The following is a 16789-nucleotide window of genomic DNA, read 5'->3' on the forward strand; positions in this document are numbered from 1 at the left end:
TACATACATACATACATACATACATACATACATACACATATGCCTGGATGGTAGTAGGACTGGATACTTTACTTTCTTGTAAAACAATTTGCCAAAAAAATAATACTCAACATTCCTGTTGGAGTGGTACGACCTCTCAGAGCCAGAATATTGTCACCTTTGACACAGGCATACCTGAGAAAATAGACACTAGCTCAGAAGCTGTTATCAAGCACACAGCTTGTCTTTGACCCCATGACACAGATTCATCTTTGCCAGGAGCCCCTTAGTACTCTCTCTATACCTAAGACCTGAGTAATTCATAGCATGATTCAGCATACAGAGACTTATGCAACAAACAGTTACTCAAAGGTATATGGGAATAGCCATCCGAGAATGACAACTCTATTTCTCATGTCCTCTTCTGACTTCCAGTACTGGTCCAACATATAGAATTCTACCTTAGTTGACTGCTCCCTTTCCTTCCAAAATGAACAGTTTTAGAATAACAGTTTAATGAGCTAGCCAACCAAACATCAGTCCAGTTATGCTTTTCCGTGACTTTAGGAGTCAATTGCAGCTAACCCTAGTGTTGGAGAGAAGCTTATCCAGTACACAGAGGCATTGGAAACAAACAGTTGCTGTCTTGCCACACCCACAGCTCTGTTATCTTGCCTTACTTTGTACATGACATCATCCCTCCCTACTCTCCCCAGAGGCCCATCCTCCTCCTTTGTTCCACTCCCTTCTGAAGGGTTAACCTGAAGTACCCTTGGGGAACCAAATTCATCAGGGAAAGAGTGGGGACACTCTAAAAGATTCTAAACCCAGTGTTGGGGGTTATATCCACCTAACAGAACGTGATGGTTAGATGGTGGTAGATATAACCCAGTTTTATTCATTACAAAGCAAGGGGCTTCTTTTCTGTAAATATACTTTAATCCATCAGACTATTTCTGAATTCTATGATAATTGCTTTCTATTCTCTCTGTCTGTCTGTCTGTCTGTCTCTCCCTCCCCCTCATTTTTACTGAAGCCCAGGTGACATTAGTGGTTCTAAGGGAGAAAAAGATTTTAGGAAAAATTCTCAGGAAGAGCTAGCTAGCATTTTTATAGCACTTAATGATTTGCAAAGCATTTTACTTAGATAATTTGATATCCACATCAAACTTGTGAGGTCAGTGCTATTATTATCCCAATTTTATAGATGAGAAAATTGAGGCTAAGAGAGGTTTGGTGACTTATTCAAGGTCACACAGCAAGTATCTGAATGTCTGAGGCAGGATTTGGACTCAGATCTTCCTGACTCCAAGTGTAGCATTCAACATTCTATGCCAACTAGCTAGAAGAATATTAGACATCCTTTCAGGTTAAACATATAGTGCTCCAGGGCTTATGTAGAGTTCTGTGCCTCGAGATTGTTGGTGCTGTTCAGTTATTTTAGTCATGTTCAGCTCTTCATGATCCCATGTGGGGTTTTCTTGGCAAAGATACTGGAGTGGTTTGCCATTTCCTTCTTTAGTTCATTTTACAGATAAGGAAACTGAGGCAACCAGCGTTAAGGGACTTGCCCAGGATATCTTGAGATACTTTTGCTAAAGCTTATATGCTTAGTCTGACCTTATTTGGGTGTCCATCATGGAATTCATGGGAAGTCAACTGATTTGAAATTTGGAACTTTCATGATACATGACGTGATGCTTCATTACTGACCCTCCTTGGTCACAATCATGCTTGTGTGGTGGTTCTTGGTGGTTAAAAGAAAGCTGGAGCAAGCTATATGAAAGATAAAGTGTCTCAGTGTATCAGGAGTTTAAAACTGCTGGGAGCTCAAATTTAAAAACGGATACTGCAAAGTGAAAAATGAAATTTAACCAGGCATTTGGTGGAGAAAAAAGTAATTTATTGGCTGTAAGATGAAAAAGCTGCAATAAAGTAAACATCAATCTTGGCTTAGACATGTGTCATTGATTGATGTCTATTCTGTGCTGCTGCCTGAAGGTAACCCCTTTGAAAAAGCATAGTAGGTATTTTGTCCATGGATAGAGGCATGGATTTTTATGCTACTGCTTTTTGAGACTCTGTAATCTCTTTATGTTCAATCAGAGAGGAAAATGGTAAATTAAAGTAATTGCTTCACCCCATGGCACTGCTAGTTTGTAAAGAAAAAGATACTGTAAAAATCCTCAAATTAACTTCTGCTGCTTAAACTATAGGAAAAGTCTCCTTTGAAAAAAAGTGACTTGAAACAGACTTGAATTTTAGTGAGTATGTTACCAGTGTATCAAAGTTCAACACCTTTTTGTTTCTAAGTGCACCAAGGGTTCAATTTTCCTTAAGAAAATCATTTGACCTTGAAAATGCTGTTGTCTCTGTAACAGCTCACTAGAGTCCATTAACATGAGAGATTTGAAACAGTCATAATTTACAAGTTGAAAAGGAACCCGGGACCAAGCTAGTGACCGGTAAAGAACCAATCTGTAACCTTTGAAATTAAAGCATTGTGTCAACAATTCTGTGACCTCACATTGCTAGGGTCCTGCCGCCTTTGACACTTGAACCTCTGAGAGAATAAAGCAGGATTCATAAATTGCTGTCGAGGACCCAGATGTTACTGAAGGCCAAATCATTATCTTGGAATTTTTTGGTGTATTCTCTACCTAAGACCTCAGGCAACTTGTAGCACAAACCAAATTCCTCAGACTTTCACTGCTATTCCTTTGAAAAGGTCTCATTGGGCTCCCTCATTTACAATAAAATAAGTACAATACAATAAAATCAGATCTTACTGTGACCCCGGGCAAGTCACTCCACTCTGTTTGCCTCAGTTTCTTCATCTATAAAATGAACTGGAGAAGGAAATGGCAAGCCACTCCAGTATCTCTGCCAAGAAGATCCCTATATGGGGTCATGAAGAGTTAGACATGACTGATTGACAAAACAACAACCCTGCAAAAATAGCATAAGGATCTGCTTGGGAATGTCAGCTCAGAAGCTCTGGGTCTCCCTATTTTCCCTGTCCTCTCTAGATTGTCTTAGAATAGGAGAAAGGACGATGCCCTCGTTAGGCTTTTGGCAACAGCTTCTATTTCGCTTGCTCCACAATTTAGCTGTCCTTCCTCTTAGATTTTGGTAACGCAATGGCACTGGTGTATGCATTCTAGTCAATAAACAGGACACTTTGCCGTTATCGCTTATTCTAAGGAAACCTGTTACATAAGAATTGGTTTTACAGAATCAATAAAACTGGGAAATTAATTAATTTTATGAAGCCTCAGATTTGAAATTTTTATGCTGTGGTACATCATGCATTAGTCGGCTGTCACCTGCTGACAAAATTTAAGAGTGCTGCCCAGCTCTGTTTTACATAAATAATAAATAAATTAAATTTAGTAGTACTGCACAGCTCTATTTTACATAAATGAAAGGCCCAGCTCAGATACACGCCTTCACCACTGGGCAAGCAGGGATGTCTGGCAAATGTTAAATATATATTTTTGCAACACTGATATTGCTAATTAATGCCACTAAATCTGATGACTACTAACATTTAAAGTGTTTATTAACTATAGCCAAGTGTAGGAGTTGACAGGATAAATAGCTGCTTATGGTACAACTCAGAGAGGGGAAGAAAGAGGTACAACTTTCAATATGCCTTTTTTTTAACCAATGCATGCTTTTTTATTGCCAGAAAATTTAATTCTCTCTGGGACATGGGCAGTTATTTTGCAGTAACCCAAACATTAGCTGTGAAGTCAAAAGACCTAGGTTCAAATTTCACCTCAGCTTCTATATAATCGTGGATAAGTCATTTAATTTCCCTAGGTCTTAGTTTCTTCCTATGCAAAATGAGGGAGTGGGAATGGATAGCCTCTGTGGTTCCTTCTGAGGTCCCTTAGCTCTATGAGATATTAAGTGACCTGTACAAAAGTCTATTCTATGCATCATTGTGGTATTGATTCTCAAAGACTGTATCAGCAAACCACAAACTCCAGCAGTTTCTCCCAATCTGGAAAGGCTCTGAGTGTGATTTTCATGACAGATTTTGTTTTCCTGAAGCTGTAGCTAGCTAAATCAGAAATGTTCATTACCAGACCCTATAGGTTATTTTAGGGTGCTGGGGGTGTGGCTATGGTGACCTGGGAAACAGAAAAAATTTACAAAATGGCCCTCAGTTCCATGTGGTTTCGTTTTGCTTTTGCAGTGGTAACATTGGAATAGTAGAAAAGAAATCCAGATGGGAGAGTGGGAAGCATGCTGGATTTGGGGTGAGAGGGTCTTGTATTCTAATCCCAGCTTTGTATGACCTTGGGCAAATCACTTGACCTTTTTGGTAAAATGAATGTCCCTTCCAGCTCTAGATCTCCTGTGATCCTAAGAGTTGGAGTGGAAGAGGATGTCCAGTTGTGTGACTGTTTACAAGTGTTAATTTAACTCTTCGCACTCACAATGTGTTTTCCTTGTCCACTAGCCAAAGAAGAGCTCACACACCGGCACTCATGTGAACTCCATTCAAAATGATATTTTCATTTTAAATAAAACTAGAAAATGCAGAGTAGTTGCAATAGAGGGCAGAATGGCTCACAGATTTTCACTGAAGGTGCAAATTAGGGAATTGGTGAAATTGATTTAATAAGCACTTAAAAAGAACATACGAAGCATAGTATCCCTAGGTCATCTAACCTCCCCATGCTCATAATAAGCAGGAGATAAGCCACCTTAGAGATAAGTGTGCCTTCTGTACCAGCATTTGTTTCAATGGATGGAAATGTTTATTATTTGATTAAACATTAATAAATATGTAGTGATCGATTAGAGATGTAAAGAAAGTCACTGAAGAATTTGGCAACTAAGTCAATGGATACTTTGGTAGTAACTTCCATGAAAAGATAGGTACAAGTGATGATAGTAATGTGTGTGTATATACATAGGTATATTTGCACACGTAGACATATACACACACAATAATGTATATATATATATATATGAAAATGTAATTCAGGATCAAAAAATGAAGGAGTCTGAAGGCTGATTGACCGCTCATTAGGCTGTATGGCAAAAACATTTTCTTCAAAAAGAAAGTTAGGAGGTTTTAGAAATGCCAAGCACTGAAAATGGTGAAATTTACTGGCTTCAGAGAAAACTGGATATTAACACAAGTAAATTTGGAATAAGCTTTCTGTGTAGAGTCAAATCATTAACTCCATAGAGCAAAGTTCTAAATAAATGTAAAATTAGAAGAAAGGATAAAGATGAGAAAAAAACTATATCAAATTTTAGCTGCCTGTTCAAAAAAAAAAAAAGCTATTTGCTTCAGAAAAGTGAGGGGGAAAAACCAGAAGTGAAAACATTGGCTCTATTATGATTCCTTAGAGAAGTTTTATGCAGAACAACCCCTACAATAAGAAGGCTAACTCATGATTTCCTTGCCAAGCAAAGAAGATTTTAAGGCCATAAATGTAGAGCTGGAAGGGAGATTTGAGGTCATCTTTATCTCCCAGTTTTACAGCTGAGAAAAGTGGAGTGAGTGGCACTTCGACCAAGGTTACTCAGGTAGGTCAGCATCAGGTTGTTATTATTTAGTCTTTTCTTAGTTGTGTCCTGCTCTTCATGAACCCATTTGGGTTTTCTTGGAAAAGATACTGGTGTGGTTTGCCATTTCCTTCTACAGCTCCTTTTACAAATGAGGAAACTGAGGCAAATAGGATGAAGTGACTTGCCTAGTCTCACAGAGTTAGCAAGTGTCTGAGGCTGGATTTGAAGTCATGAATATGAATCTTCCTAACTCTACGCTTGGAGCTTTATCTGCTGCTCCACCTGGCTCAAATGTCAGTTCTCTAAGTCCAAATCTCCTTCCACTTTAATAATACAATAATAACTAACACTTACACAGAACTTTCAGGTTTTTAAAGCACTTTTACCTCGCAATAACCGTGTAGTTTAGCTGCTATTCTTGTCCCCTTTTTTTTACAAATGATTAAGCAGGTTAAAAGACATGTCTGTGGTAACAGGGCTACATTGAGTGTCTTGGCAGGATTTGAACTCAGGTCTTCCAGATTACAAGTCTGACACTCTATTCACTTTATCACATAGCTGCGATTACACTTCAGTAGAATTACACCAACAAACATTTATGAAGTGTATGCAAAGATGCAAGTAAAATAGTTCATTCTCTCCAAGAGCTTACATTCTACCAGGGGAGACAACATTGAAATATCAGTCAAGTAAGAGTTTTAACACTGAAAATTCAAAGCCTCTGATGCATAGTTACCCATAGAGGGTACAAATTTTGATCCTATCAGACAATTCCCAGGATCACAGAAAGTCAGAATTGGAAAAAAGCTTAGACTATTTTTCACTTTTGTCATTATATCCCTAGTGCCTAAAATAGTTGCTTAATAAATGTTGAACTAAACAGTAGCAGATCTAACATCTTTATTATTACACAAAACACGTGTCTTTCTGTCTTGGTGGACAAATTAGGACATCCTAGGATATAAAGATCCTTAAGTGCTCTTATAAGTTATTGTAGAGAAAATTAGAATTAGTATCCACTTTATTATTAAGAAAAGTGGCCAGAAATAAACACCAATTTAGTAAAGCTGAGATTAGTAAATATAAATAGTTTCCTTAGAGAAAGAAAAACAAAAACATATTTTTAAATATTGGGAACAACTTGACCAGTATGGGTATATTAGAAAAAAAAAGTCTAGGGGGTGATAATAGATAAAAAGCTGAGTTTCAGTTAACTATATAGTACTGTTATATTTTAAAACAAAGAGTTCAAATATTAATGTTAAAATGCATAAATGGAAGTTTCACCTTTTGTAGCTATGAACTAATTCTCCCAAAACACTCAATGAAATTTACATCCTTATAGGAATACTTCTCGTTATGAACTGTATTGAGGGAGTAAATTTGAAATGGATTAAGAGGAATGGATGGATGGATGGATGGATGGATGGATGGATGGATGGACAGATGGATAGATGGATAGATGAAGATGCATTTATTAAACATTTGCTATGTGCCAATCGCTATGCTAAATGTTGGGGATTCAAATAGAAAAGAGAATATAGGCCCTGCCCTCAAGGCATATATACTCTAAAAGGAGACAAAACAGAGAGGAGAGGGGTGGCCAGCTAGGAATATTTTGGTTTTGAAAGTAACAGACATTGCACATAGAGCTGTAGGGGAGTAGATTGACACATGTTTATTATTAATAACAATAACTAGAATTTATATAGCACTTTAAGGTTGGAAAAGCACTTTAGAAATATTGTCTCATTTTATCCTCACAACAACTCTGGGAGATAGGTGTTATTACCATCCTCGTTTTACAGATGGGGAAACTGAGGCAGACAGCAGTTAAGTGACTCACCCAGGGTCACATAGCTAGTATCTGAGGTAGAATTTGAATTCAAGTCTTTCCAACTCCAAGTCCAGACTCTATCCCTTGTGCCACCTAGTTATATATATGTAGTTATATATTCATGTATAAGTGAATGTACAAATACTTGTGTATATGCATGTGGATATACGTATATATATATGTATACTGAGATCACATATGATTGAATAAATTAGGATAGTGCACAAAAATGGAAGGAATTGTTATTTTATGGAGTATGGTTAATAAAAAGTAAGGGAATTCGGGATCTATTCTGAGCTCAAATTCAAGCTTTGCTACTTGCAGCCTGTGACCTTGGGCAAGTAATTTAATCTCTCTGGGACTCAATTTCTTTATCTGTAAAATTGAGGGGAAGTTGGAGTAGGTGATCTCTACGTTCCTTTCTAGCTTTAAATTATTTTAAACCTAAAAACAGTATACAAATACCCATACAAAAGAAGGCTAGGGTCATTTCACGTGCAGTAGAAGAACAAAGAAATGTCCTTCAATATATGAGGAATTGTTTTTTAGGTTGCAATCCAGCTGTTTATCTCCTCAAAGTGTAGGGCAAAAGGAAATGGGCTTCGAGGAATTTAGGTTAGATACAAGGAAATGATTGTTGTCAGGAAGCATTCTTAACCCATCTCTGATTCACTTCTCCTTCTTGCCCTCATGGCTCAGCTTTCTACCTTCCTTTTTTCCCAGCTCTCACTGCAAGCTAAAAGGAGAATTTTCAAGTACTCTTAGCTCCTCTTTTCACTAACTTAACAAAAAGATTACCCATCTAACATCATCCTCTTTAACAGTAATGAGATATTTTAATTAGTTTGACTTATTAAATTAAAAACAATTGTTACAGATTGAGAGCATTTGATTAAGTTTCTTTAATTACCCTGAATTGCTGATATTTCTCCTCCAGAAAGGAAGGGATGATGGAGAATTTCTACTGCACAGTGTCTTGTCTCTTTCTACCCTTTACTTTCTCCCATGTCTGTCTGCCCTGTCATTAGTTAATCCATTTATGCCTTGGAGCAGGAGTTGTAAACCTTTTTTGTGTGTATTATGGGTCCGTTTGGCAATTGGATGGAGTTTATAGACCCCTTCTGAGAATATTTTTTAAAAATAATCATTGAAGGAAACACTAAATTTTAGTTGGACGTTAGTTAAAATAAAGATGTATTTTTTCCTCTACCCAAGTTTGTAGAATCTGGGAAAGAGGAGTCCATGGTGGCCATTTAAGAACCCTTAGCTAGGAGACACTTACCTACGATGCCCAAGGCTCCAAAAGTGTTCATATAACAAATTCTTATATTGTATCCAATAGCTTAGGCCAGCTCTAAGCCAAAATGTAAAGCAGGCAAAGTTATAGTTTGGGTTTCCCTTTTTTCACCCTTTCCCCACTTGTGCTTGAACCTAGGCAAAGACACCAGTTCACAGGTTATTTTTGTCTTTTAAGAATGTTTATTTTCCAATTATCAAGCATTTACTTTTCTCCCTCCTATTTCATCTATTCTTCTATTAGGAAAAAAAATCCTTTGTAAAAAATAAATGTACTCAAGCAAAACAAACTCCCATAGTGTACATGATCAAAAATGTATCTTATTTTTCATATCAACCCATCATGTAGCACTCTTTATCGTTTAGAATCACAGTTGAGCATTGCTTTGATCATAGTTCTTGTCTTTCAAAATTCTCTGTTTCTACAATATTGATATTATAGTACACATTGTTCTCCTGGTTCTTATTGCTTCCCTCCATACCAGTCCATACAAATCTAGATGAAACTAGCTCTTCATTTCTTATAGCACAATAATATACTATTATATTTATATAGTATAATTTCGACCATTCCCCAATTAATGAGCACCTCATAAATTTCCAGTTTTTTTCTGCTTCAGAAAGAATTACTTAAATATTTTTATACATATAGGATCTTTTCCTTTTTCTTTTTTTCTTTGGGTTGTAGTGCTATCTCTGGGTCAAAGGGCATGTACAATTTAGTAACTTTTAGAGCATAGTTCCAAATTGCTTTTCCAAGTGACTGAACCAATTCACAGTTTTACCAACAGTGCAATCAATGTGCCTGCAACATTTATTATTTTTCATTTTTGTCAATTTTGCCAATCTGATGGATGTAAGCTTAGAGTTGCTTTAATTTGAATTTCTCTAATTATTAATATCTTGGAACATTTTTACATGGCTATCAATAACTTGGATTTCTTCACTTAAGAACTGGTTAATTTTTTAAGAAGTTTTATTGATTGTATTTTTAAAATCACTGTCTTTGTCCAATACTGACCCTTTCCCACAGTGGAATGCTCCCTTGTAACATAGAAATAAATTTAATAAAAATTAACACATTGGCAATGTCTGAAAGCATATGCCTCATTTGACTCCTTTAGCCTACCTCTCCCAAGAAGAAGGAAGCTGTGTTTGTTCATTAGTCCTTGGGAGTCAAGATTGGTTATTTAATTGATCAGATTTCTGATGTTGTTCACTTTTTTTTTCCTTTTACATTACTATGGTTACATTGTGTATTGTTTTCTTGATTCTGCTTACTCCACCTTGCATCAGCTCACACAACTCTTGCCAAGGCCTTCTGAAAATCTCTTATTCATCATTTTCTTACATCTAATAATAGTCCCTTATATTTATATGTTGCATTTTGTTCAATCGTTCCCCAATTGATATGCACCCACTTTGTTTCTAACATTTGTCACAGTAGTATCTGACAGATCTTTTCCACTATGACTTTCATGTAAATATATGTCCGGTAGGGAGGTTACTGGATCAAAATATATGAAGAATTTAGTCCCTTGCAACTCCTCCAACGTTGACTATTTTCATGTTTTTTCACATTGGTTAATTTTTGACATACCTATTGATATGTCAAGGTTGTTTTAATTTGCATTTATCTTACTATTAGTGGTTCAGAGCACTATTTCATATGTTGTTGATAACTTGAATTTCTTCTCTTGAAAATTATTTGTTCATATCTTTGGACTCTTAGTTGGAATAGGTTGCTTTTCCTTAGCTAATACAATCTAGATGTTCTGGCAGAGAAGTTCAGTCATATACTATATACTATATACTATATACTGTATACTATATACTATATACTATATAGTAACTGAAGAATTCTATTTCTTCTTTTGGGAAAACCATCTTTTTTGATAGAGCACCCAACTTCAGAAAGGATGCACTTGTCTCAGTGAGAGAGAAGGAAAGAAAATTCCATCCTAGCAACCCCAGCAAAACAGTGGGATGATATCTCACAGCCAGATCACTCTCTAACGGTCTAAGAAACAAAGAAGATGCCACTAAAACATTGAGTCCTTTAGTGATGATACTACCATTACCACTAGCCCTCTTGGTTGATATTTTGTACTAAATCCCTATTTATTTACTCGTCTTTCTGTTGTGCTCCCCTCCTGCTACCATTTCTAAATTTACAAAAGAATGTCTTTTCTTAGGTTCTGAGGAATGAGATTGATTCTTGTCCTTTAGTGCCCCTGAAGTATAAGATAATAAAAGAAAATCAGAACAGCCAAGTCTTTATTCCCCCAAATCTCCTTGTAGTTCTCTTAGAGCTGGGAAACAGCCTCTCTTTGTTTTTACCGTTTTCCTTCTGCTGAGGCACATGTTCCCTATTTATAAATGATGGCCTCTACAGATGTAGCATTAGTGTTACAGCAACTAGGCTGGTAACTCATGTGCCAATTTAGAGATGAGCACAGTACCTTGAACAGTAGTATCCTCTCCATGCTACCTATTTAATAGCATATTTTTGGTGTTTAACCTCTTAGCCCAAGTTTCTTAATCTTTAAAATTAGCCCAGCCATACCTCCTATCCTCTTTCCCCCTTGCCTTTCTCCAAGGGATGTTGCAAGAATAATTAAGGAACATATGTGTGAAGTGCTTTGCACTCAGTGGAAGGAAGAAGCTATAAGATTCATAGATATTATTATTATTTAGTCTCATGCTGTCACCATATGATCAAGAATAAATTAATTTTGAAAATGATAATTTCATGTTTAGGTATCTTCTACTACTTACCTATTTGAATTATTTTGGCCTGTCTTCTGAAAGCCATTTTAATTTATAATTCAATTTAAAAAAAATACAAAGGGAAATTATTTGAAATCTGTGTATGTCTTATGTTATGACATATCTTAGATGTATTCTTTTGGGGACTTTAAGAAAATTAAGAAGTTTTGAAAAGCTGATTCAAAAGGCTTATTTTTTGCATGAGCTCTAAGCATCTGCAATAAATAAAAATGTAACAGTTGGCTGCCTCTCCCTTCCAAGCAAAATAAATAAATACATTTGGTGACATACGTTTGGGGAAATGTGATTCTTGTGATTTTCATGCAAATGCTTTACAACTGATAGAGATTGTGCCATCTGCTAGTAACAAAGATACACAACTCTCAACTTGCAACACTTATGAAATTAATGTATGTGAATGATGACATACTAGGAATCATGATTGTCTTCGACTTGAGAAAATGACTATAAAGAATGCTGACCTAATTTTTCAGCATGGAGGGAAGGGATTCCTTCCTGACAGAATTAAATATCATGTACTTTGCAATTTCGAAACAGGGTAGGAAAAGTGGACTCACCTTTAATAATGGATGTTGCAGGAGCAAAAATTATAATTATTTGAGTCAACAGTACCTGTCCTTCCTTTAAACTGAATGTGGGAAGAGCTCATGTACTCTTTGCAGACTGGATGCTACCTTCCTGGAAGCCACCTCTGAAAGGAGAGATTTCCTCATAGAGGGGGTCTGGGTATGGGTTAGGTGGCGAGAGTAGATGCTCTGACTCCTTAATGGAGTGACACTTTCTCTGGACAGATGATTGATATTCCACTTAGTTAAGTTAAGAAAGGCAGCATGACAGAGTAGAGAGAGAGCTGGCCTCATAGTTGGGAAGGCATGAGTTCAAGTTCTGTTGTGATACATATAGGCTATGACCCTGGGAAGTCACTTAAACTGTCAGCACTCCCAGACATCTCTCCAAGACTATAAATTTCAAATCAGGTACAGATTCCAAGTTTTAAAATGAGTTTCATCAGTCATTCCCTACACTAATAAAATCATAAGCTAGTTAAATGTGTTTATATATGTACATATACAAAAAACAATACATGTGCTTCTATATATAAAATATAATCTTTATATAATACATAGCATATTTTGATATATATGCATGTATATAAATAAACATGTATATAATATGTAAAATATGCATGTATATATGTGTGAATAGTTCTTGTACTGAGGGTGAGAACATTAAAAAAGGAGATGTGAAATTATTTTAATTCATTTATTCTTTTATGAAGACGTGTAAACTGTCCTTTTTTCAGACCATAAGCTATAAGGAGGAAGGGGCTGATTTCACCTCTGTGTTGTGAAGAATTCTATACAGTGCTGATGACATAATAGCGACATCATAAACACTAACTGATTTTACTTAAGTAATGGTAGGTGGTGTATAATGGTCAATCTAATGTTGTTAACATTCCATTTATTTAACCAATAGGGCTAGATGCATTAAATTTTAGTCTATGGTATGAGGAAGGGGCTTTGAGGGAAATTTTAATGCTTAACTTTGTTTTGTCAGATTGCCACACATAAACTTTATAGAAATCAAATTTTAGGAAACATGATCCCCACCTAGAAATATACATAGGCTGGGGAATAAGGCAGGATTGATCAAACAGTGCTTTCCCTTCCCTTCTTATAATTAATCCCTGCCCCTAAAATATACCTACTCCTGACCTATAAATTTCATTGTACTTTCTCCTCTAGGTTCACTATTTTCATTCTACTCTTTTTAGATGTCTGACTACCGGTGCTGACCCTAGACAAAACTAAACATGAAGTGACTGTGCTTTAAGCATCTATTCCAAAGTCTCCACTTTCCCTTTTTTTTCTCTTTTCTCTCTCCTCAAACCTCAGCTACACTCCTTCTGCCATTCTCTTTAGTGTTAATGTCTTCTTTTTGAGATGATCTCCAATTTATCCTGTATATATTTTTTGTGTACATAGATTTTTACATGATGTCTCTTCCATTATATTGAGAGTTCTTTGAGGGCTGGTATTTTTTTGTTGACCTTTTTTTTGTTGTTGTTGTTGTTGACCAGGCCTTAGCTTAGTGCCTAGCACATAGTAGGTGCTTACTGACTTAATAAATGCTTGCTGATTAATGGATTGGTCACCTCAGCCTCATCATAAAACATATAAAGTCTATGGTATTATGCTACGTAATATGTTGAAACTGTTACATGATCCCAACTCCCTGCCCTCAGGAAGCTGATAGCCTAAAAGAGATAATATTGTCAGGATTTCAAGGTCTTAACCTGTACATAGACAAGATAACCACAGACATGATATAGCTTTGGAGATGCTACAAAGATGTTTGTCTTCATTCTAAAAAATAACCGCTACCTCTCCTTACTCCTGTCTCAAATTCATCAATTAGAAATTCATTCCTAGAGCTTATGATTTCTTATTCACTCTAATTCGTTACTCTTCATTACAATACATATAAACAAATATGTAAATATGTTAGCGTGTATATGTATGTGTCTATACATATATGTGTTTATATATGTATACATACACACATATATATATATGAATAATTTGTGTATGTATTCTCACTCTGTGAATTAGTTTGTCAGATCTTCTATTATAGACGAGGGAATGGGTATGAAAGCATGGGTACCTAAAGGGAGGTAGGAAGGGAGTTTGATTTGTATGAACAAGAGCTGTCTGTCTGTCTAGCTAATCTATCCTGTCACTAACGTTAAGAAGGACCAAGAAGGGCTCCTTGAAGGAGATGGGATTTTAACTAAGACTTGAAGGAAACTAGGAGGTAGATTTGATGGAGCAGAGAATTCCAGGAATGGGAAAGAGCCAGTAAAAATGTACAGAGACTAGAGATGCAAGGTCTTGAGTGGGGATCATTAAGGAGGCCAGAGACACAGAATCACAGTATTTCGAGGGATGTAAGAAAACTGCAAAGATAGGAAAGAGCCGTATCATGAAGGACTTTAAAAGAGAGAGGATTTTATATTTGATCCTGGAGGCTAAAGGAGCATTAATTTATTGAATAGAGAGACAACAAGATCAGACCTGTGCTTTAGGATGATCACTTTGATAAACTGAGTGGAGGATGGACTGGAATGGCAAGAGACTTGAGGCAGGGAAACCAACTAGGAAGCTATTGCAATAGTCCAGGTGTGAAGTGATGAGGACCTGCATCAGAACATTGGTAGTGTCAGAAGATAGAAGAGAACATACATGGGAGATGTTTTAAAGATAGAATTTACAGTTTTTGACAACAGATGGACTATGGGAGCTGAGGTGAGAGTGAGGAGTTGAAGACGGTACCTAAAATGTGAGCCTAGGGGACAAAGAGGATGGCGCTCTTTAGAGCAATAGGGAAGTCAGGAAGAGGGACATTAACCTAGTACTGCCAGGGATGGTTCAGCATGCATGCTGTGAATTCAAAGATTAAATGAAATAGTTCCTTCCCTCAATGAATTTACATTCTACCAGGTGGTGATGGGGAACATAATATAGAACATGAAATGCAAACTAGTTCCCTTCTTGAAGTGCTTAGGATCTCCTTAAAGTTAGCGCATAAGAGGTTGTGAGACACATTAAGGATTTCTCTCTTATTAATACCCCCAAATCATACGTATTCTTCCATAACTTGTGTTGGTTGTTATTGTTGAGTCCTTTCAGTTGTGTCTAACTCTATGTGACCCCATTTGAGGTTTTCTTGGCAAAGATACTGGAGTGGTTCGCCATTTTAGTAGTGGTTTGCCATTTCCTTCTCCATCTCATTTTACAGATGAGGAAACTGAGGTAAACAGGTTTCAGTGACTTGCCCAGGGTCACATAGCTAGTAAGTGTTTGAGGTTGGATTTGAATTCAGATCTTCCTGACTCCAGATCTGGACTCTATCCATTTTGCCACCAAACTGCACTCCATAACTTGTACCTACTTATTAAATACTATTTCAAGAAAATTAAGTGCTGAGGAAAAGTGTAGGTTGTAGAAATACAAATATCCCAAGTACAATTTGCTCTTCTTCTACGACCCTGCAGTCGAATTTCTGAGGGGGGTGATTTAGACCCCATGTCTCATGCTGATCATTTTCTTGACAATTATTCAGAGCATTTCTTGTAGGTTGTGCTCTTGGTCTTGGGGCTTATTTCACTGGAAGGTCACCGTCTGGACTCCCAAATCTAATGACTTTTAATAAATTACCAAAGATGTATTAAAATGCTAATAGTCTACCTCTTCTGGGCTTTTTAACATTCCGTAATCTTAAATTTAAATAAAATGGCCTCAGGCTTCCTAAGAGCTTTGCCTAAAGCATGTTGAAGGATTTGAACAGCTGATTTGAATTTTAGGCAACCAGACTAAGCTGAGTGTTTATTTGTGACCCCTACTATTACAGGAAAACACTTTTTATTTTACTAAAGAGTAGAGTGTTAGGGGGCAGCTAGCTGGTGAAGTGGATGGCACACCGGCCCTGGAGTCAGGAGGACCTGAATTCAAATGTGACCTCAGGCACATACCACTACCTGTGTGACTCTGGGCAAGTCACTTACCCAATTGCCTCACCAAAAAAAAAAAAAAAGAATACAGTGTTAGCTGAATAAAATAAAGTGTGAACCATGTTTTTCCTCAAATAATTTCAATCAATAGCACATAATAATAATTACTGTTATTATTATATAATATATCATCAAAATGGTGAGATATTGCATTACATAGCATTATATATAACTTTCAAAAGTATTTTAAATTCTATTATTTCAGTTGCTTAGTTGGCCTCCATGGCCTGTTGTACTCAATAATTCAGTTCTCAACTTCCAGGGCTAGTTCCCCTTGACTATATGGTTGGAGTTCTCTGATGCCTAGGATCATAATCCTTGAAGGTGATTCCAGCCCTGACTCTATTTTTTCTCTCTGGTTATGTGCAGTATCTCTTATTGAGATATATTGTGGTTCTACTGTAAAAACATCTTTGACAAATATACTGTTCTTTGGTAGAGTCCTGAGCCTGGAATCAGGAAGACCTGAGTTTGAAACCAACATGAGACAAGAGCTGTGTGACCTTGGGCAAGTCACTTAACCCTATTTGCTTCAGTTTCTTCATCTGTAAAATGAGCTGGAGAAGGAAATGGCAAACTACTCTAGTATCTCTGCCAAGAAAACCCCAAGTGAGGTCATGAAGAATTGGACATGACTAAAAATTACTGAACAAAAAACCCTTTATTTTGTAGCTTAGGTAGTATCTTAAAGTGATGAAAAAGCTTCATGTGGCTGCTCAGAATTCAATAAACCATTCATTTTCTAGGAGTCCGTTGATTATTTGGTGTTACTTTGGTTG

The 16789-nt window shown here is 36.6% G+C and overlaps 1 protein-coding gene across 1 annotated transcript in view; it reads left to right on the forward strand.

Moving 5' to 3' along the window:
- Positions 1 to 16789, forward strand: part of AFF3 (AF4/FMR2 family member 3) — a 666987-nt gene that overhangs the window by 97236 nt on the left and 552962 nt on the right. The gene's annotated exons all lie outside the window — the stretch shown is intronic.

This window comes from Vombatus ursinus, unplaced genomic scaffold (assembly GCF_900497805.2).
Source record: "Vombatus ursinus unplaced genomic scaffold, bare-nosed wombat genome assembly UNPS02014877.1, whole genome shotgun sequence".
In the NCBI taxonomy this organism is placed as follows: Eukaryota; Metazoa; Chordata; class Mammalia; order Diprotodontia; family Vombatidae; genus Vombatus; species Vombatus ursinus.